The sequence below is a fragment of the Platalea leucorodia genome (assembly GCF_965183815.1).
Source record: "Platalea leucorodia genome assembly, chromosome: 1".
NCBI lineage: Eukaryota > Metazoa > Chordata > Aves > Pelecaniformes > Threskiornithidae > Platalea > Platalea leucorodia.
This window is the reverse complement of record NC_138823.1, coordinates 102,626,648-102,653,271: the sequence shown is the minus strand read 5'-3', so window position 1 is coordinate 102,653,271 and position 26,624 is coordinate 102,626,648.

Sequence of the window (26,624 nt, the reverse complement as noted above, 5' to 3'; positions counted from 1 at the left end):
AGTTATCACAAACTCACCCCCAGGTTACCTTTAGATGCTGTAACAGCTTTCCTCTGCTGTCTCACCTGAGCATCTTCAAGACCTGGGGTTATTTCAGCTGACCCAACAAGTGGATGTTCTTAGCTGCACCAAGAGTATAAAATCATCTTTTATGAGTGAGAGGCAGTGAGTGGCCAGAAGTGAAGTAGATTCTTATAGGAACAGTCAGCCTCGGGAGCAAGAAGACTGATGGCCAGTATTAACAGTAAAGATAAACCCAAGGCAGAGTGCCAAGCATTATACAACTTGCATGACACGCAGTTGGTAGCTCTGTCCCAAAGGCCACCTGAGATCTCATGTATCTTGCTGTGCTGTGGCTAGACAGCTGCAGTTTTTCTCTTACCACACACCCCCAATAGGCAGAGTTTTTGAACAGGTAGTATTTTGTATTTGTTTGCTTGCACTGTCCCATCAAAGAAGCCCAGGAGACAATCAAAATTTCTGGCTAGGAGACATGCCAACCTGAAGTGGAGAGAGTATGGGGAGAAACTGGTAAAACTGATGAAAACACCCCAGGTTTACCTGGGCTACCACAGATTAATATTTAAGAGAGCAGGCAGAAGCATTGCATTCCTTCAGTACCAGGTATATGGATTAAACAGCCTATTCTAGCAACACCTTAAGGTTGGGCAGGGGTTGTAGTTTTTTTTTAAAAATTAGTGTTATACCACTCAGGAATAATTAATTAAGAGTCCTAACTGTATTTATTTTCCATGGTCCTAAAACATAACCTGTCCCTAAGAAGCCTGGTGCTATGCAACTTGTTTTTGCTTGTCTCCTGATAATGAATTGCATTCACCTGAGGAGACAGCAAACAATTATTTGTTGTCGGTCACGAGAAAACCAGTCATAGCTTACATGCTGAGTATTGAATTCGTATGACATACTTTTGTCTTCACAGTTGTTTCACAGGATAAACAAGCACATGGAAAACACAGTAAGTTTAAAAAAAAAGAATAAATTAATCAACCTGTCTCGCTGCTTGGAGCCCTTCACAAAGCAGAAAAAGCCTGAAATATGCAATAAAGTTACTACAAAATGCGCCACACACACACATCTACTGAATTATAGGTTTGTATTATCACAGTACTTCAGTAAGCCCTAATCATGAACCATGACAAGCCACTTCAATCAGCATGATATAAATGAAAAAAATTACACTATTCCAGTGCAATTACTCTGAGAAACATCTCAGAAGTAGAATGCAACAATTGCTTATAAGCATCTTCCCCACAGTTTAAATTATAGGATTATAATTTCGCTGCATTTATAAAATTATATTGACCTAGTTTTTAGAAGTCAAATATTAAAATGGTGAGGAACTGGATTATGGTATGTACAAAAAACCGTGGGCGACTGAGCCAGCCCTCAAGAATTTCTGATTATTCTATATCGGAAGCTAAACCTCTTCTGCTCTTGCAAGTAGAAGCATTTCATTGTGTAGTACTGACACATCTTTGTTTCACATCCCAGCAGATGGCAGCAGTTCCACGGTATTTCATGGATTTAGAGACACTGTTTGCTCTCAAGCCTAGTTGTGCTTTTTTATAGCTAACTTTCTCTATTTAGCCACTAAAGAAGTAAATATTCCTTATCATCACTTTGCTGTTAACATACAGTTTGTACCTGACAGTTTACCACATATTCACAGTTTTTTTAATTTCTTTTAAATGAAACTAAAATGAAACTACACCCACTTGTTTTAAAACACTTTATTAATGGCCTTCTAAAAGGACATGCAATACTATTTATTTCCTACTTACTGACACTAAGGAGATATTTAAAAATATTAAAAGCTCTGTGCTCATAGAATCATAGAATCGTTAAGGTTGGAAAGGTCCTCTGAGATCATCGAGTCCAACCTGTTAACATAACTGCCTGGGCCACCTCTAAACCATGTCCCTAAGCATTACATCCACATGGTTTTTGAATACTTCCAGGGACTGTGATTGCACCGCTTCCCCCTGGGCAGCCTGTTCCAATGCCTAACCACTCTCTCTGTGAAGAAATTTTTCCTAATATCCAGTCTAAACTTCCCCTGGCACAGCTTGAGGCCATTTCCTCTCGTTCTATCACTCGTTACTTGGGAGAAGAGACCGACCCCCACCTCGCTACAACCTCCTTTCAGGTAGCTGGAGAGAGCAATAAGGTCTCCCCTCAGCCTCCTCCTCTCCAGACTAAACAACCCCAGCTCCCTCAGCCGCTCCTCATAAGACTTGTGCTCCAGACCCTTCACCAGCTTCGTTGCCCTTCTCTGGACACGCTCCAGCACCTCCATGTCCTTCTTGTAGTGAGGGGCCCAAAACTGAACACAGCACTTGAGGTGCGGCCTCACCAGTGCCGAGTACAGGGGCACTATCACCTCCCTGGTCCTGCTGGCCACACTATTCCTGATACAAGCCAGGATGCCATTGGCCGCCTTGGCCACCTGGGCACACTGCTGGCTCATGTTCAGGCGGCTGTCAACCAGCACCCCCAGGTCCTTTTCTGCCGGGCAGCTCTCCAGCCATGAAGCATCTTAAGCATTACATTCTGTTTCTCCAACTCTTCCACAGAGATTTCACAGAAGCCTGAGAGAACTATGAATACCTAATAAAAACACATTTTCTCAGATTTGCAATGACAGAGCATGCACTTTGTTTAAACAAAGCTGGTTGGTTATTTCTGTTTACGGAGGAATAGCTTAGATTAATACAATATCTATATTAAAGCAATTACACTTTTCATATCATGAAAGAAGGAATAAAATGTTCATACCATGTATGAAATGTAACTAATTATGGCAATCTTAGCACTGCTTATATTTCACCAGTGCTAAATGACACACACTGAATGCTATAGAAGAAAAGTGCAATTCTCATGACAATCTGGTATCCTGAAACACCTTGCTAACAGGCCAGACTGACAACAGAAACTGATGAAGCCCAGGACTGTATATGGGTTTAGTGTTAGCGACTAGAACTGCAACTGCTAACTTTATATTCTTTCATCAATTTTAGGACCATGTCTAGGATCTCTTCTGAAAATCTGTTCCTTGGTTTCATAAGGAGACTTCAGCACATCTTGGGATGCTCTGGGCACGAACTCAAGACTCAGAAAGACTCTTAACACACTCTGAAAATTATTATTATCTGTAAAAAGTGAATAAAACTAAAAAGGTGAATAAAAAGGTGGAAACAGACAACTTGAATACCTGAAAACTCAGTTCTTACTAACTACCAACTATGAAGAAGTCAGATAGCAATGGTTCCCATTTTTAGTATGCAAAAAATGGATTCTCGCAATGTTTTCTTCGTATACACTAAATATTTCAGAGCTTAGAATTTCAGTTTTCAAGGATCTTTTGACTGTTTAAGGAAAGTTCTGGCCTAAATAAGTGCCGAGAAGGCTTTGAAAAATGTCTGCCAAAGGTTTAAAAAAAGGCATATGGCGACCTCTGCTATGCTCTGGCATCACAGAACTTTTAGGCAACTTGTTACGTTGGGGGTCTGACTGGCAATTTTGAAAGCTTGAACTTGGCAATGAATGAAGCAATCTGAATTTATGTTTGGGACTGAAACCAGAACTTTGGTGTTTATGGTATTTATCTCATTTTTCTTTGAATCAGCTTCATTTAGAGAACTTGAAGTGAATATGAAACAACTGATCAAAATCTAACAGACTTTAATGTTTGCTTTCAGTTTCTCCCTTCATTTCATAGCTTCCCATAATACTCCCTCACGCATCTTTGAGAGCCCTGATTCCTAAAATCTATACTAGATGTGACGTACACTAAAAATCAATGTTACTTCCTTCCTAGTACTATATTCTTTCCCTTAAATGAACTGGCATCAATGAAAAGTGACAAAACATACCTTGAAACATATTTACAACAAGGCTTTCAAACAAAATCTAAGGAGGGACTTTTGTGCTTAGTTCAAGTAAGGCAGAAATCAAACATCTGCCAGTGTGCCAAGCTGGATCTGCTCCCTGCCCATCAGGGAAGTTTTAGGCAGGGATGGGAGTGCATGACTGGGAGAAATGGAGAAACGAAGAAATGGAGAAATGAAGACATGGAGAACAGAGGAGAAAGGAGGAAAGGAAGAGAGGAGAGGGAGAGGGAGAGGGAGAGGAGAGAGGAGAGGAGAGGAGAGGAGAGGAGAGGAGAGGAGAGGAGAGGAGAGGAGAGGAGAGGAGAGGAGAGGAGAGGAGAGGAGAGGAGAGGAGAGGAGAGGAGAGGAGAGGAGAGGAGAGGAGAGGAGAGGAGAGGAGAGGAGAGGAGAGGAGAGGAGAGGAGAGGGGAGGGGAGGGGAGGGGAGGGGAGGGGAGGGGAGGGGAGGGGAGGGGAGGGGAGAGGGAAAGGGAGAGGGAGAGGGGGAGGGAGAGGGAGAGGGGGAGGGAGAGGGGAAATGAGACAGGAGAGGAGAGGGTAGAATTACCTCTTCCAAAAGGAGCAAACTGGAAGCTTGGACCAACCCATCTCACAGCTAAGATGCAGTTGCACAGTTCCTATGAACCGTCTGCTTAGCCTTTTCTGCTTTGAAAAGGATGGTCCTACAACTTTTAGGATCAGTTCTGAGTAAAGAAAGATTTCTCTTTTGGCAATGTGTTTGGCACAGCTGAAATACAAGATGAAAGTAAAATAAACAAAATATCAAAAAGCCCAATGTCATCAGAATCTTGTTCCAGAGATACATAATGATTCTTCAGCTCAGGCTTCCACCTGCACTCTGGTCATTCAATAGATGTACGAATACACAAATATACATATTTTTATTTGTATTTATGTTTTAGTTATAAAAATGTAGGGCTTGGGGTTTTGGCTATCCATGATGTTTTAAGTACCTTTAAGAGTCTGTAAGCTTCATCTTTCTAATATTATTTTAAAATCCAGATTACAGAATATCCATATTGTTGTTTCTTTGTGAATCCAAATAAATGTATACATAAGGAAGCAAAGAAAGCTTATGTTCTGTAGTACTTAAAATTGCTCTGAGGTAAGTCATCACCCTACTATGAAACTTTTTACTTTTTTAACATATTTATCTATTATTTTAATTATGTTTAAATATTTATTTATTTAATATTAATTTTAACAAATCTCCCTTCTCCCCCAATAACTTGCTGAGTTACCAAGGCAAAGGACAAGTGGCAAGAAGAAAAAGGAAGTGATCATCTCCTATCAGTTGCTGAGATGGGTCCAGCTTTAATAATAGAAGTTATTTATGTTTGAAGAAGATACATGCCAGTTATCTTCAGTCTTCCTCTTTCACAAAGTATAAATATTTTGGCATTTTATAATCAGTCAGGAAAATTTCTGTACCTCTTTGTGAAATCACCTAGCACTAGATAAGTTTTCAAATATTGTTTTCAACACAGAAAAATATTTGACAGATCATAACAATCTTACCTACTTATCATTTAGAAATGTTGACATCCTGATACATTAAAGTTTTACTTCACTAATTGGTATGATTAAAATACAATAGTCATGGGGCTTAATATGAAATGTTGCTGTGAGTTATGTTAATCATGTATTCTCAAACTGAATGTCACACAGAAGGATTTATTCTGTCCTGATTAGTCTGAAATTAATTCTATATTGAAAGTACCTTGCAAGTGATTTGTCTACAAGAGAGTAGGGTAATGCTTCTACTTGGAATCAGAGGGATATGATAGGGATGCAGACAAATTTTAACAGCTAAAATGTTAATTTTAACACATGAAAGTCATTATACTACTACCAAGGAGAGACGTCATGAAAGTAATGGGCAAAGCATCTTTAAAATTGTGAAAGCATATAGAGATTGTTTTTTTATCATGTTTCCTTTGGCAGAAAAGTCAGCTTATGAAGTTCCTGATCCTCAGTCCTCTCAGCCCCGTCTCTTCTGGCTCCTGCAAAAGCCCTTTCCCTACCAGATGTACTGGTACAACTTTTATGGAGCGCTTTGTCATTGCAATGATCTCCATTAAAATAACCAGTCCTCAAAAGCAAAAATGTTATTTTCAGCTGGTCTTTTCATCAGTCCTTTGTACAAAAAAAAAGTAAGACAGACTGGTGCAAATGAGGAACAGCAAGAGACAGCACACAAGCAGGTACCACAGGAAAATTAGATGTCTCTAAAAATGGCTTTGCTGCAAAAGAAAGCATGCCATGTAGCTCTATCTAAGAGATCATATTACCTTATCAGTGAGAAAGAGAAACAGCTTTCACAGTCTTTTTTCTCAGGGAATAGCTCCAATGAAGCCAACATAGTTGAACTGGTGTGAAAATTGAGTGATTTAAAAATAAGGCAAGATTAGCTTCTAAATGAGATCATAATCAAGGTGCTTTAGCCTAATTTTCTCAGACCACATGCTCAGCTGTAAATAAAATAGAGTTATGAAGTTGTGTGTTTCATATTGTGGATATGGTTTTGAGGAACCTTCTGGGAAGAGACAGTTCACAGGAGCTGCTGTGGGTTTTGATTACCACGGTCCTGCCGTCCCCGGCACCCCTTTTCTCTGCCATGCTTTCACACGGCCTCCTTCTTGTTGGCTCCAGCACTCATCAGCCTGCAGTGAGCCGTTCCAGATCATTAACCCAGCAGAAAACGATTCATTATTCTCTGTAGCTAGATTTACAGTGCTTAGAAACGGAAAAAGAATTGAAATAAGCTTCAAAGCTTTAAGAACAATACTCACAGTTCCATCTCATCCATACCAGAAATCTAATTTTAAACCATCCTTTACAGATCCTCAGAGAACAACCCACTGCCCTACCTGATTTTAGTCGTTGACAGGCTGCATTCCATAGCACATGCAGAAACAGAGAACTGTTGTGAATACATGATCTCTTCAAAACCAAAACCCCTCAAATAAACAGTTAATTTTTCAGCTTAACTGCAAACTTCATCACTTATATTAGACTTTATTTCTGAACACTGATAAAATCATTAAGCAACAGAGGCTGAAGAACTGATATCTCCAGGGTGTCAAGAGAAACACAATCACTCAGTAATGATTTCTTATTTATAATTACTATTGGGACTTGTCACTTAATCAGTCCTAAATTCATTAATGTCATGTTGATTTTGTATCACTCTCGATAATCGATCAAGATGCCATGCAACACTAAGTCAAATGCCTTACAAGAACAAGTCTGCTACAACAAAAATACAGCCTTTATTAACCAAACTTGCAACCTCATCAACAAGTGACTCCACAAACAGCCATTCTATCACTTTGTCCGGGATCAATGTCACAGCTGATGGACTAATCATTTTTTATATTATCTTATCCAATCTTGTTGACTACTGGTGCAATACTAGCTTTCTGCCAGCTCAGGGAGCTTCTTGGCCAGCTGTTGGATGAAGCCCTTCTGGAACTGCTGGTTTAAAAATCTCTGTCTTTATTCATCACCCTATTCTGAGTGGCAGTTTACTTAGAACATATTTATTCTTCATTTTTCATCAGGAATACATCATCTGTTTGCTTTTTCCCAAATGGAGAACATAAACTTAATGGAAAAATCTAAGCTTCTGAATTGTTCTTGAGAACTCCACAATACCTGCCTAACGATAAGCCAATCCTACTGGTACATTACATTTTTCTTAATCCTTAGAAGTTTCTTTGCATTGTCCTTAATACTTCTGATATGCATTTTTTTGCAGATCTATGTGGGGCAGTGGCATTATATTTGCCACAGCTGTGAGGAGAACTACTGTTAGTTTACATGCATTGTCAGACACAGATCTGGGGGAAACTAGGCTTCCTTATTTCTTGTAGTCACGCATGAAAACTACAGTTTGTTCAAAACATATTTCTTGTACTTGATTTGATCATAATTGCTTTCAAAATTGTGAATCGGCCGTTAAAAGCACTGAGAATTTGTATTGCCCCCTGCAACGTTTACTAGAAAGTTGCTTATTTAAAACGTAGCAGCTTGGTTATTTTAGCTAAGCTAAGATTTGCATGTAATAAACACTTTGGTAAAATAAGCCAGATCAATCACCCTGAAAAAGTGCCTTTCTTGTGCCTGAATATCAATGAAGCTTAGACAGCTAGCTCAGATCAGACACCTAATTTTTAGATAGCTAAAATCAGTGAGATAAAGCTGGGCAAAAAGCCTGGACTGGATCACTGGAAAGTCCATTGTATGTGTCTGCTTACTTTAGCCTAATGACAAAACCATCAGAACCTTAAGAAGGACCAAATTGTTACCCACAGTCCCTCTGTCCCTCAACTAACATTAGGTTTAACAGCTAAATAATTGTTAGGTCTGAATCTAATAGCAGGTCTCCTGCAGGATTTATGAAGTCTTACAGATCAATCAGTCCCATACTGTTCACACCTATCAGTATGCATGGAAGCTCCATACAAAAATAGAGAAAATGATCCTAGCATGCAGGGTAGTTCTCCACCACGAACTCTAAAATACAATACACCTTTCTTTGACTACGGGATTCAGGCAGGAGTTAAGACATGGTCTGGAAATAAAGGGCAGAGCATTATGGACACCAGAAAACAAAAACCAATGGAAACTGGTGTGACTCCTTTCTTTCTACAGTAAGATCTATAGTGAAAACAAATATTCCATTATAAGTGTAAAGGACATACCTTGATGCAAACAGTTCTCTACCAGAAAAAATATATGCGTCGGAACATGTAGGCTGTGCGATTTAACCTGTCCCTGACCATAAACAAGGGCTGCTCTATCTGCAGTAAATAGTAGTACAGTAACATAGTATAGTAGTCGTACCTTTGTATATATGTATGAGGCATTCAAAAATGGGCAGGCAGTAAAAATGTCGTCTGGATTAGGTTGAAAAAAATCCAGTTCTTTCTGTAAACCTAGGACGCCAAAAATTATAGTTTCCAATTATATAAAACTGGCAGATTGTGGGACTTTTGCCATCCAGAGACAATTCTGGATTTCCTGATGAAAAAAAAAATATAATGGCTTATATGACTAAGAAGATTTATGGAAACATACTAGTTGATTAGCCTGTATAGTAGTAAGAATGAATTGGAAAACTAACTAAGTATTACCTCTACTGCTATACATCAAGATGTGAAATTGGACCCTACAATTTCAAAAGGATGTTAAGGCCCTTGAATGTGTGCAAGCAAGGAACCAAAGATGGTGAAGGTGCTGAGAGGTATGTCCTACAAGGAGCAACTGAGGACACTGATTATGTCTGGTTTGGAGAGCCTTCTGCCTTTCAAAACTTGCTCTGCTGTGCTTCTTGGCCAGTGATGCATGAAAAGCACTCTCGTGCCTGCCCTGCACTTGCATTGCGTGCAGGGAGAGCTGAAAAGCGGCAGTTCTGGATGGTGCAGCAAGCCTGGAGCCCTTCCAAGCACAGCCTGTTTTGCACAAGTGAGAACCCTTGGGGAAATGGAGCCAAGGGAAAGCAGAGCTCGCTCCTGCTACAAACGTGCAATGGGAAAGAGAGCCCGAGAGAGCCAGGGCACAAGTAGCACCTTGGAGGTGCAAGAGCAGCAGGCAAGAACCTCGCCAAAATGGCCCAGAGGAGCCCTGACAAGGGGCTGTGCTCAGTGCTACAGAGGACAAGAAGCAACCCCTGGGGGCCACCCTTGGGGCCCACCCTGGGACTCTAGAAAGCTTCCTCCCCCTGGATGTGGGGCATGAGGGCCACTGTCGTGGAGCAGGAGCAGCAGGCATCTGGCCAAAATGGCCCAAAGGAGCCCTGGCAAGGGGCTGTGCTCAGTGCTGCAGAGGAAGGCAAAAAAACCCCAGCGACACCTGCTAGCCCACCCTGGGGGAAAAAAAGCTTTCCTCCCCCCCTGCTGCAGGGCACGAGAGGCCATCTTCGTGGTGCATGAATAGCAGGCAGTAACCTAGCCAAAATGGAGCAGAGGAGCCCTGCCCTGACAAGTGGTCATGCTCAATGCTGCGGAGGAAGGCAAAAAACCCCCGGGGACCAGTGCCAATCTGCCCCGGGAGAAAATTCCTTCCTGACCCCAGAACCAGCAATCGGCTAGTCCCTGAGCATGTGAGCAAGACCTGCCTCCTCGGCCCGCAGGCTGCTCACGCCTCCCAGGACATGCCCAACCCCTGTTCTCCCTCAGCCTGCAGCCATCTCAGGGGATTCCCAGAGTGGCCAAACGCCCCTGGCCTGATCCACCTTTGGGGCAAGCACCCTTCCTGCACCTGGCTGGACACCAGTGGGTGCTCCACAGCACTGGGAGCCCTTGTAACGTCTCTGCATCCCATTTCTTACTGCTGCTGCCACTGGCTCCGCAGGGGATGAGGATGGGTGCTGGCCCCAAGGCAGTTCCTGTGCCCAGGGGGCCCAGGGGGCTGTCCCTGCCCTTGGTGGCCATGCACTGGGCACAGCTGCTGCGCCTCCCTGACCGTCCTCTGCCACTTGGCATAAGCTTCACTCTCCAGGAGTGTCAAGACAGGTCACCCAGTTTTTAAATTAATTCTGCAGGTATTTAGGGAAGAGGAAAGTTGTTGCTGATCATGCTGCTGTGGGTGAGGAGCTGGCTGGCCAGGTGGCCATCCGACACTAAAAGGTAACTGCCTCTCTTTAAGAGTGCCTATGTGCCTGGAAGATAGCTGCCAAGAAGGATGGAGGATTTTGCTTTCTATACGCCCACCTGAAACCACCTGAGAATGGCGGTGTGATGAAATTACTAGTGACGTTGTTCAGATACAAAGGAACTTCTTTTTTTTATTATTAATTAATAAAAGAAACGACAAAAAATCACTCTTCTTGCACACATTTGGCAATGAGTTTGCAAAACTGGTGCAATGAGTGCAGAAGGCTGCCAGATGATGTCTATTCCCTTCAAGAATTTCAACATTTTTATACCTGCTCAGTGTGCGAGACAACAGGCCCTTGCATGTGCCCAGATGTGGATCTGGTGGATCAGCAGGCAGAGTGAGCCCAGAGACGAACTCCCTTGCCAGGAGTGCCCCCTGTCCAGAGGGCGTTTAGGAAGAAGACAGTCTTTAAGGAGCAAGGATTTCAAACAACATGGAGTTTGTCTTGTTTGGAGAGAAGGAGGCTGAGGGGCAACCTCACTGCTCTCTCCAGCTTCCTGAGGAGGGGACGTGGAGAGGGAGGTGCTGATCTCTTCTCTCTAGGATCCAGTGCCAGGACACGTGGGAACGGCTCAAAGCTGTGTCCCTCAGGAGAGGTTCAGACTTGACGTGAGGAAACATTTCGTTACCGAGAGGGTGCTCAAACCCAGCAACAGCCTTCCGAGAGAGGTGGGCGATGCCCAATGCCGATCAGTGTTGAAGAGGCATTTGGACAACACCCTTATTAACATGCTTTAACTTTTGGTCAGCCCTGGTCAGGCAGTTGGATTTGATGATCATTATAGGTCCCTTCCAACTCAACTCTTTGATTTGACTCGATTTGATTCGATTCTTCTTCCTCCCTCCTTCTTTCCCTACCAGTACATGCTGAGGAAATCTTGGATGACATTTTTTCCCAGCCCTGCTCTAACAGAAGAGATTGAAGGGGTAACCATGTCTCAGCCTAGGCATTGGCTGTGTCATGTTGTGGGAAGGAGGCATGTACCTTCTGATGGGGGTGAGAGCTGTGGATCGTCTCCCGATAATTTGACCACCTGAACAAATTCGCAAAAAGCATGTGGGAAATGTGTTTTTTGAAAGTCTTCTCTGTTCATCCAGTTTAGCTGGGTTTCCACAGGATAGCAAAAAAACACATCTCTGACACTAGCGAGGCTCAAAGATCAAGGCCTCAGTCTGAAGGAGGAGTACTAGTATATGAAGTATACCAGAGTACTAGTATATGAAGATCTGAAACTACAGACTGATGGAGAAAGTAGAAAAGAAACTAAAAAGATGACAATGAACAATTAAGCTAAAGAAATCTTCAGCCTGTTGTCTGCATTTATACACAGCACCGTTAGCTATATAAATGATTACAGAACTATTCTGGCACTTACAGAATGTCACACAGTATATATGGATAAATGCAATAGGACACTCTCCAAATACGCTGGAAGAGACATGTGAGAGAGAGATTAAGCATTTTCTAGCTTGCGGCAGTAAAACATACAACCTCATTAAATTCATTTTGTGGCCTGAAGTTCATCATTCCTTTTTACTACTCAATGTCGCTGAAAACAGTTGATTTATATACACAGATTTAAATAGACTGGCTTCACTCTGTTTAAAAATTCATAACTAAAAGTTCTGAAATTTTCCATTTATGCAGACTGTAAGAATTCCCCATGCTATGCATCTGGAAAAAGACAAGAAATTCAATGGACTAAGTGGTGAAAGCTAAGCGTGAATTTTACAATGAAATAAAGGAGGAAAGAAATGGGGAGAAAGAAAGGAAGAAAAAGGGAAAAGGGGGGGGGGGGGGGAAATATACTTACAAATACCAAATTTCTTTTATCTAGATTAGCATACCATATTTTAGAACACCCTTTGCAAAATACTTTAGACTCCGAGGCATCTGTGAGGTAAAGCTGGTACTCACTGGGTGAGAGAAGACTTGGCTACATCCCACTGGAAATCTGGCCAGCTCCCTTTGCATGGATGTGACACCACTACCAATACCAGCCAGTTCCAAAGGGAAAGAAAAAAATTCCTGCTTAATGTTTTTTTCATCACTTAGTAAGCTCCTAGTGACTTGACATGTTTTAAGTGAAACATGATCTATCTCTATTTAACCCCCATTTATGAATTAAAATTATCGAGCTGTTGCTACTACAATGATAAAAAAACTAGTCCCACTCTGCTGAAGCTGATATGCCTGTTACTCTAGGTACTTCCGCAAGAAACAATTTCCTGTTGTACTACACTGAAAGACTTCAACAATTTTCTCTTGCTGAATGAACATTACTCATCATTCCAGACCAAAGAGCACATCCAAAGTGGGCTCAATCATATTGTTAGGAAGCAAAAATTTAGATGCCAAATTAGTGAAAAGGGGCTTTAGAGCGTTAACTATAAAAGTTTGACTATTGCTTAACGCTTATCCAACTATTGTTCAAGATGATTGAAGCGAGGAGTCTTGTAATCTCTCAACAAAGGACAGTTCCTGATAAGAACAGAAACTTATCTCAAGAACCAGTTGAAATCCACCCTGCGGTTTGGACAAGAGCCAAGGAGCAACTGAGTCTGCGCAAGAACAAGGAGTTGCTAGCGGTGACGAAGAGGAGTCATCAGCCTTCATCCCCACGGCCGGCGCGACCACCACCAGGAGGCGCTGCGCAAGCGCAGCTGGGAGGAGTTTATGGCAAGGACTTCCTGCGGCTAGTTGTAATACGAAGCGGGGACAGGTCCTGCATATGGATAGGCGTCTTGGGAAACCTTACGTATATGTAACACGGTGCTGTATAAATCCGAGACAAGCTAGCACACCGGCGCGCACGACTTTGGCGGGATGACCCCCCGTGCTGCCCAGCGCTGAATAAACACCCTTACTTTACAACCTTGCGGGCTGTGCAGTCTGTTTCCGCGCGTCAGCTTGGCGAGCCAGGCAGCAGAGCCTCTGCTCCACCGCGGGACCGACTGCGGAGCGGAGGCCCCTCGGCGCCCCCCGAGCACCTTCCCCGGAGGAGGCTCCGCTGCCAGCCGCTCCCCGCGGGAGCAGACAGCCCCCTCCTGAGGCGGCGGGTTACACGGTATGCTTTACAAGAAGGGCCAGTAAGTCGCAGGGGACGCCCACGCTCGGCCGGGGCCGCTGGTAAACCGCACGGAGACGGCTGGCGTACAGCACAGTCCCCGTATGGGAGGAGGGTACCCTGCCTGGTAACAAAGAGATTTGCTGACCGATAGAGCGGCCGCTAGCGATTTTGGGGGTAGATCGAGCAAATCTGAGGTCACCGCTGCATCCCGGTGTCGGGAGCCAGGACGGACCTGCTAATGACTGTATAAGAAGCAGGAGAAGGGTAAGCGGACCTCTCACAAGGATTATTTGAATCTTTGCAGCTGCTGAAGGGATATCAACTAGAGCGATAATTATCTGTTTCATTTACCCGGGTATTGTATGTATTGTATGTTGAAAATTTGTGTGTATGCGTGTTTGAGAGACAGCATCGCTGTGAAGTGAGTGGGAGTCCCGATTTGCGGTTCCGTAACTCCGCGAGGAGCACGGCCAGAGACGGACAAAGCGCCTGGAACGTTTATAAAATTTGTAAATCTTTTGATGTGTAAATTGGGCTGCCGTGGTGCTTGGCCGTTCTCCTAAGTATTGGGGAACTGGCTAACCATCAAAGTGGCAGAAGGAAGAGAGTCACTCCTTCCGTGGTTTGGGTTTGAACCTTGGGAATATTTAAACGAGGGAGGAAATTGGATAAGAAGGGGAAACGAACGCTTTGACTTGAAGGGGGCATATTTAACTCCCGCGGGACAGAAAGCGGCTCTGGATTGGGAACAGCCTATTCCGGACGCTTTCTCAAATCCCCACATCGGCGGGCAAGTAGGGGTAATTCCTTGCTTTGCGTGTGGACTTACCACTAGACTGCATGGCAATTGGCATCCGACTTGGGTACTGCTAAAATGTAGATCTTGCAGGAAAGGGTGGTATTGTTTATCTAGCAGGCGGAGGGCAGAGTGCCTCAAGTGCCTTCCCCAAACCCCACGGTTTTATGATTGGGAAAGAGCCCATCAAAATCTGAAATAATGAAGTTTGTGTGTGGAAAGAAACATCTAATCCCAGAAATTTGGGACGTGTGGGAGGGAGACTGGGAGAAAACTATAGCAATCTGCAAGAAAAGGTTTGCGTGGAAGCTGAAATGAACAACGAGGGTTAACAAGAAGTAATATAAAAGACAGAAAAAGCTAGAGAAACGGGTAACACTCAGGGCGGCATTTTAAAGAAGAGTCCCCTGGGTTGTATATTGGCTCATTGGAAGGACATTGTTGGAACCGGAGGTACAGAGAGCAAGAAAACTCTTATTAAATATTGCAATCAATGGTGGCCGATCTATAAATTGGAAGATGGGGCTAAGTGGCCACTTAATGGGTCAATTGATTATAATACCCTCCTACAATTAATGTTGTTTTTAAGGAAAGGAGGAGAGTGGGATGAAGTATCATATGCAGATATGTTTTTCACCCTCCAAAACCATCCAGAGTGGCAAAGGGACTGTGGAACAGTGCCGCCACAGGACCCTATGGTACTCGCCCTCGAGCGGGAAAATAACAAAGAACTTAAAGGTAAACTGAGACGGTGTTGCTCGGCGTGTAGTATTGGACAAAGGTGTACGAGAATGAATAAAGTCCATCAAGCACCAGAACAAGATCTAACTGATTTGCTTAAGCCTCCCCCCTCGATCACAGGAACAGAGTGCGGACTCGGACGGGACCTCCACTCCCCCGGATAGTCCTGTATCCTCCCGTACCAGAAAGAAATCTACTCTAACAGCCTTGCAAGCACCTCTTCGAGAGGCGGTAGGGCCTGATGGCGGGACAATGCTAATTAAGGTACCTTTTTCCACCACCGATTTAGAAGCATGGAAAAGGGTTGCAAAGGATTACAGGGATGATCCGGTAAGTGTAACTAAACATTTTCAGTTTATTATAAAACAACACAACCCCAATTGGAATGATATACAATTATTATTAGAATTCATGACCGAGACAGAGAAACAATTGATTTTAAAAACGGCAGGGAATTTGGCTGAAGATCATTATAGGACTACAGGAGGGGACGTAAAGGAGTATTTCCCTCTCCAAGATCCAAAGTGGGATGCGAATAGGACTGTGCATATGGAAAGACTGCAGGCGTATCAGGAGTGGATTTCAAAGGGGATGGAGAGGGCCATCCCCAAAACCATAAATTAGTCAGCATTCTGTGCAACTAAACAAGGTCCTTCTGAGTCCCCATCTGAATTCCTGGATCGATTGAGGGATGTAATGCGCCACAGCACACCACTGGATCCTGGGTCAGAGGTGGGGATACAACAACTAGTTTCCCTGGTTTTGGGCCAGTCCGCAGGGGATATTAGGCGCAAACTCCAGAAGTTGCATCCCACAGAAAGCAGAAACTTGGAAGTGTTACTGGATGAAGTATGGAGGCTGTTTAGTAATAGAGAGGAAGGATACAGATAAGGACAGAGAAGAATGGTGGCGGTTGTCAGGGAAGAGGAAGGAAGGAGACCTAAGCGAGAACCGCCCCGATTAGGCAGGGATCAGTGTGCGCTGTGCAAGAAATTTGGTCATTGGACAAAGGAATGTCCACGGAACAAGGAGCAGGGACGAACCCACCAGACAGGAAGAATAGTGGCCCATATGAAGGAAAATTGACGGGGACCTGGGGAATCTACCCTAGCGGATCCACTGGTTATAATGAAGCTAGGGAAGGGAAAACAACAAGAGGTAGAATTTCTGGTTGACACAGGGGCAACGTACTCAGTTTTGAATCAAGCCTCGATGCCCCTGGGAGATGATTATATCATGGTAAAAGGAGCGACTGGCCAAAGTGAAAAGGCATATTTTTGTAAGCCTCTGAGATATAAATTAGGAAAACAATGGGGCATCCACAAATTTTTGTATATGCCCAATTCCCCAAAGGCACTTTTGGGAAGAGATTTGTTGGAGCAATTAGGTGCAAAAATTACATTTGAAAAGGGAGAAATTACTCTGGAGGTAAAAGACCAACAATACATCCAAATACTGAGTCTATTCTTAGCTAGTCTTCCCGCAGAAGGAAAAATTAACAAGGAAATTCTAAACCAGGTATATCCCGGAGTATGGGCCACCGATATACCTGGAAGGGTGAAGAATGCTTCACCTGTTGAAGTTAAAGAGGGCCGACAACCGGTAAGAATTAAACAGTATCCCCTGAGGAAGGAGGATAGGGAAGGAATCCGGCCAGTGATAGAAAAATTTTTACCATTAGGATTATTGAAAGAATGTGAATCTGATTTTAACACCCCTATATTGCCTGTCCTCAAACCTGATGGATCATACCGGGTGGTTCAGGACCTACGAGCTATAAATAAGATAACTGAAGACCTCTATCCGGTAGTGGCAAATCCATATACCTTGTTGACTGTATTGACACCTGAACTAACCTGGTTTACTGTTCTAGACCTGAAAGATGCCTTCTTTTGCCTCCCTCTCCATGAAGCCAGCCAGAAAATATTTGCATTCGAATGGGAAAATCCTAAAAGTGGATGTAAGACTCAGCTCACTTGGACGGTGTTGCCACAAGGATTTAAGAACAGCCCTACTATTTTTGTCAGTCAACTTGCAAAGGACTTGGAATCTTGGGAAGCCCCGTCTGAGGAAGGAAAATTGTTACAATATGTGGATGATATCCTGATTGCCACTAAAACAGAGGACGATTGTATGACCTGGACGGTGAGTCTACTAAATTTCTTGGGGCTCCAAGAAATCTAAGAAGGCCCAAGTAATACAGTGCCCAGTGATTTATCTGGGCTACGAAGTCAGTGCTGGACAAAGGACTTTGGGAGAGGCCCGCAAAGAGGCAATATGCCAAACTCGGAGACCGCAAACAGTGAAAGAATTACGGACCATTCTGGGGATGACTGGGTGGTGCCGACTGTGGATCTATAATTATGGACTGCTTGTTAAACCACTATATGCACTAATGACCACCGAACAGAAACACCTTAAATGGAACAGAAAGACCACACAGGCCTTTGAACTGTTAAAAAAGGCCTTAATGTCGGCCCCAGCCTTAGGACTCCCAGATGTGAGTAAGCCGTTTCTTCTTTTCTCCCACGAGAAGCAGGGGATTGCCCGAGGAATATTAGCACAAGATCTGGGCCCATATCGACGAGCAGTTGCCTGTTTTTCTAAACAATTGGATACAACTGCAAAGGGTTGGCCTAGATGCTTGCGAGTGGTCGCGGCCATAGTACTAAACATACAGGAAGACCGAAAATTCACCCTGGGCCAGAAAATGACTGTATTGGTGTCCCATATGATATCAGCAGTATTGGAAGCGAAGGGTGGACACTGGCTTTCTTCACAAAGATTCTTGAGATATCAGGCTATACTGGTAGAACAAGATAATGTGGAGATCATAGTTACTAACATTGTCAACCCAGCCTCTTTCCTCAGTGGAAACACAGGAGAACCAGTGCACCAGGACTGTCTGGAGACCATCAAAGCAACATATGCAAGCCATCCGGACTTGAGAGACAGTCCTATGGAAAACGGGGAAAACTGGTTCACGGATGGAAGTAGCTATGTCTTAAGTGGTAAGAGACATGCGGGATATGCCATTACCACCAGTCAAGAAGTAATAGAGTCAGGACCTCTACCCATGAATACCTCTGCACAGAAGGCAGAAATAATTGCTCTGACCCGCGCTTTGGAATTGGCCCGAGGCAAAACTGTGAATATCTATACAGACTCGAAATACGCCTTCGGGGTCATACACGCGCACGGAGCAATCTGGAAGGAGAGAGGACTATTGAATTCTCAGGGCAAAAATATCAAACATGCAGAGGAAATCTTGAAACTGCTGGAGGCAGTCCAACTCCCTGAAAAAGTGGTGATTATGCACATTAAGGCACACCAGAAGGTGAGCTTAGAATTGGAAAGAGGAAAGGAGCTGGCGGACAGGGAGGCAAAACAGGTAGCTAAAGCGAAGGCAAAAATAGAAGGGGTTTTGGTCCCGGACGGGCGAATTTCTCTAGAAGGTAAGCCAGAATATACCACGGAAGATCAGAAGCTTACCACAGATCTAGAAGGGTTGTATAACAAAGAAGGGTGGGCTTCCACCCCACAAAGGAAACTAATCATTCCCTCTTGTCTAACATGGCATCTGGTAAGAGAAGAACATAGGAAAAGGCATTGGGGAACAGAGGCTCTATATAAACATTTCATTAGAGAAATTGTGGCTAGAAATCTATATACCACTGTGAGACAGGTGACGCAACAGTGTGATCTTTGCCTCCAGACTAATCCCAAAAATACCCCCAGACCAGAAATGGGCCAAATTGGGAAAGGCAATGGGCCTGGGCAACAATGGCAGATTGATTTTACAGAACTCCCAAGAAAAGGGGGGTATCGATATTTATTGGTACTAACTGACACCTTTTCAGGTTGGCCAGAAGCATTCCCTACCAGGACAGCCAAGGCTCGGGAGGTAACTAGGATATTAATGCAAGAGATAATACCACGTTTTGGGGTTCCAGCAACCATATCCTCTGACAGAGGACCACATTTTATCTTGAAAGTAGTACAACAAATTAGCCGCCATTTGGGTATAGATTGGCAGCTTCACGCTCCATATCGCCCTCAGTCGAGTGGCCAAGTAGAAAAAATGAACCACTTAATCAAACAGCAGATTGTGAAATTGGGACAGGAAACTAACTTGGCCTGGCCTCAGTATCTCCCTTTGGCTCTTTTGTGCATATGAACTAAGCCAAGAGCAAAAGAAGGACTGAGCCCTTTTGAAATCTTATATGGACGACCCTATGGAATACAGAAAGGGATGTCCACACAAGCTGGGGATGAAATTATAACCTCTTACATGGTAGCATTAAGCAAACAACTCAACAAAATTGAGAAACATGTAATCGGGATTCGAAGTAGAGGTTTAGATGGACCTGTACATAACATCCAACCTGGAGATTATGTCTATATAAGGTCTCTTGCAGAAAGAACCCTGGAGCCACAGTGGGAAGGACCTTTCCAGGTACTCCTTACCTCCTTCACTGCAATCAAGATTAAGGAACAGACACCCTGGATCCACCACTCTAGAGTAAAGAAAGCACCAGGAAAAGTCTGGATTTCTGAAGCCCAGGGACCTTTGAAACTTAAACTGTGGAGGCAGAATGGGGACTAAGACCTTTTTGCTTTTAAGTCCTATGTATTTAATCAGTGTAGCTGTTTGGCAAGAAAATCTTTATATACAATTGACACAAAATGTAAGCAAGGTTTTTAATTTATCAGATTGTTGGATATGCACAGCTCTTCCCAGAGGGAATATGGAACTACCTCTCCTAGGAATCCCAGTGCCTCACTCCAATTGGAGTTGGCCCTATGATAACTTCAACAACTCCACCCTACCAAATGGGGAAACTATACTTTGGTCATTGAGTACAAGTTCATGTTTACCTGGTTTGGAGGAAACATGGCTTCCAACCGGTGAGAAGATTTGTTGGGGGTTAGAAACAACTCCTCTTTCCAAGAGCCCAGCAAAAATTCCCAGTTATACCTGTAATACTGGCATTAATGGACCTAAATTTGAACTAGAAGGCTTGGAAGGTGGGAACCCGATTTTCCTAGAGCGGCGATCTGGAGGGCCGAGTGTAGGGAGATTTCAGAATATTAGTGGAACTGTGTGTGAATGTTCAGACTCTTCGTGTCTTAATGACACTAGGAATAAGAAATGTCCGCCTCAAATCTTGCTAGGACTAGCATATGACCTAACCTTCGAATGTGCTCCTCAAGGGCTCTGGTGGCTGTGTGGTGATGGACGAGCAAGGAAAGGATTACCTGAGAACTGGGATGGTACCTGTACTATAGGTTACCTAATGCCCCATGAAAAGATATTTAACAACCAGAAGCCATTATCTGGAATCCTGAGAACTCCATGGACTAGGATTAAGCGGATGGCAAACCCCTTAATAATAAGACCCACAGGTTATGACAGCTTTGTGAGATGGTTAATACCATCTTTAGGGGTAAGTGAGTTAGAAAAAGCTATTGTGAACATTTCGGCCACTTTGGAGCAAATTGAAAATGCCACAGTTGAGGCATTAAAGAATTTGCAGACAGAAGTCTCCTCCTTGAGCAAAGCGGTTTTGCAAAACCGATTGGCTTTAGACATATTAACTGCTAAGGATGAAGGTGTGTGCACCATCATTAATATCAGCTGTTGTGCATACATAAATAAAGAAAAGGAGATTGAAACAGATCTTTCCCAAATTTGGGAAAAGACAAAAATCCTACACCAGGTAGCCCAAGATGATACCTCTTGGAGTTTCACTGAACTGCTAGAAAAGTTGACCTCCTGGTTACCAAACTTACCATGGCTAAAGCAGTTGTTTGTCGCTATAATAATAATAATAGCTTTATCCATAGTCCTTTGTATAGCAGTCCGGTGTGCCTTGTGGTGTTTCCAGAATACAGGGGATTCCTACAATGAGTGGAAGAAGAACCAACTTCGACGGAAACTTGAATCTAACAAATATTTTGAGAAGATGTTAGATAGAGAAACATTATATTAGAATAGGGTGTAGTAAAAGAATTTACTAACTTTGTAGAAAAGGCGGGACTGAAGAGGGTCTTCAGAGCATAACTATAAAAGTTTGACTATTGCTTAACGCTTATCCAACTATTGTTCAAGATGATTGAAGCGAGGAGTCTTGTAATCTCTCAACAAAGGACAGTTCCTGATAAGAACAGAAACTTATCTCAAGAACCAGTTGAAATCCACCCTGCGGTTTGGACAAGAGCCAAGGAGCAACTGAGTCTGCGCAAGAACAAGGAGTTGCTAGCGGTGACGAAGAGGAGTCATCAGCCTTCATCCCCACGGCCGGCGCGACCACCACCAGTTGGCGCTGCGCAAGCGCAGCTGGGAGGAGTTTATGGCAAGGACTTCCTGCGGCTAGTTGTAATACGAAGCGGGGACAGGTCCTGCATATGGATAGGCGTCTTGGGAAACCTTACGTATATGTAACACGGTGCTGTATAAATCCGAGACAAGCTAGCACACGGGCGCGCACGACTTTGGCGGGATGACCCCCCGTGCTGCCCAGCGCTGAATAAACACCCCTACTTTACAACCTTGCGGGCTGTGCAGTCTGTTTCCGCGCGTCATTAGCATATGCACAATGTTTGGCTCAGAACTTGCTATAACAAAATCCTCTACAATGTACACCAATAAATTAGGTCGGCTTACGCTCCTTGCAAGGCACAAAGGGCGACATGAGATACTTGCTAAATGGTAATATACATCCTTTGGAAAGAAGAACCCCACTCTGGTATCAGAAGTTTGAAATAGGTTGAACTTCAAGCAAAAAATTCTTTACACTAATTCCTCAATGTTTAAATAAGAATCCTTAAAATAAAGTGTATGAATCTCTACGACTGGACCCAAAGACACTGCTTGTGTTGAACGAGATGGCTGAGAGGGACAGATTATAATTTACATAGATTCACCTCGTGTTACTAGTACAGGCAACAGGAGGAATGCTTCTGACTTATCAAAAGAAATGTCACAATAAACAAATTTGAGACCTTCCATAGGTAACAGAAAATAGAAGAGCTGGAGACTTCTTGCTGCCACAACTGCAAAAACACCTGAGACCAAAAACAGGGTAGGACCCTTTAATTTTGCAAACGTCTCTCAAAACAAATAGTTTACAGACTTAAATAAACCATCAGGAAAAAAACCCACCTGTTTCATTATGTTTCAGGGGAAACTCTCACCCCATTTAAAACGCTACTAGACTTTATATAATATAGAGTACCACACATGGAAACGAGCTCCTTGGCGGGAATCTTCAGAGGTCTGAGGTGTGCAGTCCAGCAGGTTGGTAGTTAAGCTGGGAAACCAACAATGGTAGGAAAAAAATATTAGTGCTGACCTAAAAAAATAAACTCAGCAAATGAAAATCAGGCAAATAGACAAAACAGATGTATGGGGTTCCCGGCGCGGGGAGGGGGCCGCAGGGCAGCCCCTGTGAGGAGAGGCGGGGGTTGCCCCACCTGGGGCACAGCCGGTTCCAGCCGGTTCCAACGAACCCGCCGCAGGGCACCGCTGAGGGGAGCCGGCGGCACCTCTGAAGCTGTTTTCCCCAGCCGTTTAAGTATCTGCCTTCTTCGTTTCTCAATACCCGAATCAGTAATTATATATTTATGTTAATTGCAAATAAATTAAGTTAAATTCCCAATTCGAGTCTGTTTTGTCCACAACAACAAATACAGCTTTATTTAGATTAAAGATCAGTTAGTTGAATTATGTGGGACTAGGTTTGAATTTTATTTTTTACTCTAATGAGAATTTGTCCTTTAATTTGATCTGCCTGGAATTGTCAAGATTGCTATTAATATCTTGCATTTCTACAGAGCTTTTCATACTAAAATATCCCAAAATATTTTATAAATTACAGCTACTGGTCATGAAGCTTCCTGTCAATTATAGCATAACCAGGAACAAAGGGTAAAGAAAAATTTTGGCAATGGAAATGACAGACACATTTAATCAAACATATATTTTTCAACTGCCTTTGGAAAAAAACCCTAAACATCTGACTGCCTTCCAGGAACAAGAATTCATCACCAGAAAATTACCCCTGATGCTTTCTCAAAAGGAACATTTTGTGGAGCCAGTCCATCTAGAAACACTGGCGGGAGCTTTCTTCAACCACAAAACATCAGTCAGATTATTATTTTTTTTTTAAACTTCAGTCCAACAGGAGAAAAAGAAAAAAATTTCCTTGGATTTTCCACTTCTGGGGGAAACATAGTCCAGGCTAGCATATTTTGGGATTACGTCTATCTGAAACATCTGTGATAAAAATGTCAATATTTCCATCTATTTCAGAAGTGTACGATACACTTCTTAATCGTACACTGCCATGCAAGGCAGAGTTCGTCATAGTACCTGGTGAAAATAAATAAACACGTAAACCTGGTTTTCTTTCACTGAAACAGCATACTACAGAAAGTGGCAGCTGTTTCGAACACACCGCTGTTTTCTTGAGCATTTTGGGGGTGATCATTACTCTCAGATATTTGCTAGAAGAGAAAACTATATTCTTTAACAAATTTTTAATATGTGAGAATGAAGTTTTAACAGCTTGTGCCTAGCGAGTTAAGAAATGTGATAGAGAAATTTAATTTTCAGTTTGGTTTCAAAAAATCTAGTTTATTGTACAGCATATATCATATAAAACAATATATTCTGTTTCTTCTTCAAGTTCTAGACAAGTGAGAATGTAAGGAGCATTTTAGGTAGAACACCTTCTTTTTCCTTTTGGCACTCTTGGTCTATTTAAAAGTAGCAAAAAATGCAAAGCATGCAAAAAATGCATGAATAATTAATACTGAAGTCATCCTGGGCAAGATTTTCAGATGCAGATTTTTCATTAGCTTCATGCTCTGGATGCAAATGTAAATGCCCTTATATGGAATATGTGTCTATGGATGCTGGTTATACGTTCAGTGGTTTCATAGAAACAGCAGCTTTTCAGAGTATTCCTGACTTTGCTAGTTAAAACTGCAGAACCTAATGGTTAAAAACACAAATATTATTATGCAATTCCATACCTAAGATTATTATTTTCTGGTCCTTTCACCCTGTCTTCATTATAAACAAAATATTTGCTATTTTTGCTTCAGCATTTCTCTTGCCCTGCTAAAGCTTCTTGTCCTCTACACATCTTTTAAAGTGTGACTGCCAAAGGATACTCAGGCTGACGAAGAATATGTGACCAAAAGAGGAGGTTGCTGGGGAAAGAGGAAAAAAAATGTGCCTATTCTCTGCTTTAAATGCTTAAATGCAGTGAGATGTCCAGATCAGAATCAGGTTTATGTTTTGACTGGCCTTGAAATATAACCATTTCTCCTCTACCATAGTTTTCAGGACATTTCTAAAAAGTTTATTACTGGACTTCTTACTATAAGCTGTGAAGTTGCAGGAAAGGAATGCTTCCCACTCCTGCTTTGTTTCCTCAAAGCTGATGACTGATGAATACAGGTTACTGATTTAAGCTATGTTGTTTTCCTCACATACTATGTCTGAATCTCTGTATTTATCTTTGGGTCCTTAAGTAATGTTTGAGTAAATCACACAAAAATTAGAGAAGTCATTTAGAATGAGGTAACTAATTTTCAATGTTCATTTATTTAATAACTAGTCCTTTGATCCTGATTTTCAAATAAATTACTAGGTTGCACATAGCGCTTTAATCATTTGGACAAGTTAATGCATCCTATGCACTATTTAAATTATTTGTTTCAATTATCTGTTGATAGCCAATTAAGGGAGGAAGGGAGAAACTTTGTCAAATACGACACACAATATTTTCTTTAATGATGGAACAGAAAGGCAGAATAATGAATAACTTTGAACAAAGAAATAGCGAACAACGTTCTTCCAACCCCATTACTATCAATGTTAAATCCCTTAGGTTTAGTATTGCAGATATTTGCACCAGTGCTTCAGAGTATTCGGCTTGACAGTCACAACCGTGACGACACAAACACAGCAAACCACAGGTATTTTACTCATATACACCTTTCTAACCACTTGGCTGGCTTTACCTGCTCACTGTGCCAAAGCTGGGTTGCTCAGTAGCAGCTGGTGCTACTTCAGCTACTTTCAATTTTTTTTTTGTTACACAATTCTAGCATTTTTACAATCTCATTACATACACAGACAGATTCAGACTGAGCATGACGCCCTTTACATTAGGTATCATGCAGGCACAGGAATGGCCAACGCTTACGCGCAGTATTCATTTACCCCAGGTTTCCTAGTCGTTCACGGCCTCTTGTTTCTCCGTCTTGAACTGGTCAGAGTCCTTGATCCAGAATGAGTCCACTGGACACAAATAAATCAAACTCGTTGCTCTCAAATAAGGTATTTGATATGGACCAGTCTCCTGCCGTTCAGAGATGCCACTGGAAAGACAGTGAAAAAGTCTGTGAAAGTACAGAGAATGAACTCACGAGAACAAGTGGCTGCTAAACACTGCGTCACTGAAATGTTTTTTCCAAAGATTTACTGCTAGCAGCATTAGGAGGCAGGGTTAATTGGAGCAGCTAAAGGCAGAGGGTAGTTAGGTTTATCTTCAAAATTTTGTTCAAAAGAAGGGAAGACCAGAGAGTCTTAGGAATGCTTGACCCATTTTTAAATATTCTTAAAGAGTAATTTAGCTCTGAAAGAGCTCAGGAAAGAGCGGCTCAAATGTTCAAAGTCTGCCAAAATCAAAGACTTACAGTGGAGAGTGATTGCCAGCTTTAAAAATAAATGTTTCCACCTACCTGTAATGATACAAAAGCTACAGAAGAGAAAAAAAGTCAGTAAATCCATAGCTGCTTCTTCAATGTATTAAAAAAATCCTTTTAGATTTTTTGGAATTAAAAGTAAAATCTAGCAATCTAGTTGTTTTAGATTTTTGCTTTTCTGGAAGACAATATTTAGCTTTTCTAGTATTTTTATATACTGGAGTATAAGTACTGTAAGTAAGTTCTCCTTAGTGCCGTGGAGTACTAAATTAGAAGATCTCTCAAACCATCTCTAAAAAAATAGCAGTGTTGGATGTTTCCTAAAATAACCATTGGTGCAATTTATTATCATATACCTAAATTAAAGAAAGCTCCAAGAGAGGACAGGTGAAGCAGTTTATATTTTCCACAAGTTACAAGGTCACATACAAACCATTACTGCAGAGCAGCTGTTTACAGTCACGCTTTTCTAAGAGTAGTTTGGTTATGTACTATATTCTTACCTCAGCCCCAGTAAATATCTCCTAATTGGCTTAGCAGCCCAGGTTTCACGCTTTTATGATGTGGTAATTCTCTTAGATATCCATCCCAGCATTACTTCCTCTGTTCCCTTCACTACTGACATATTTTGTTTCTCTAGCCAGTCAGTCCCATTTTCAGGAGCCATCCTTTTGTATGGCTGAGCTTTTGGAGTTTTCAAATGTCATTGTAAGTTCCTAGT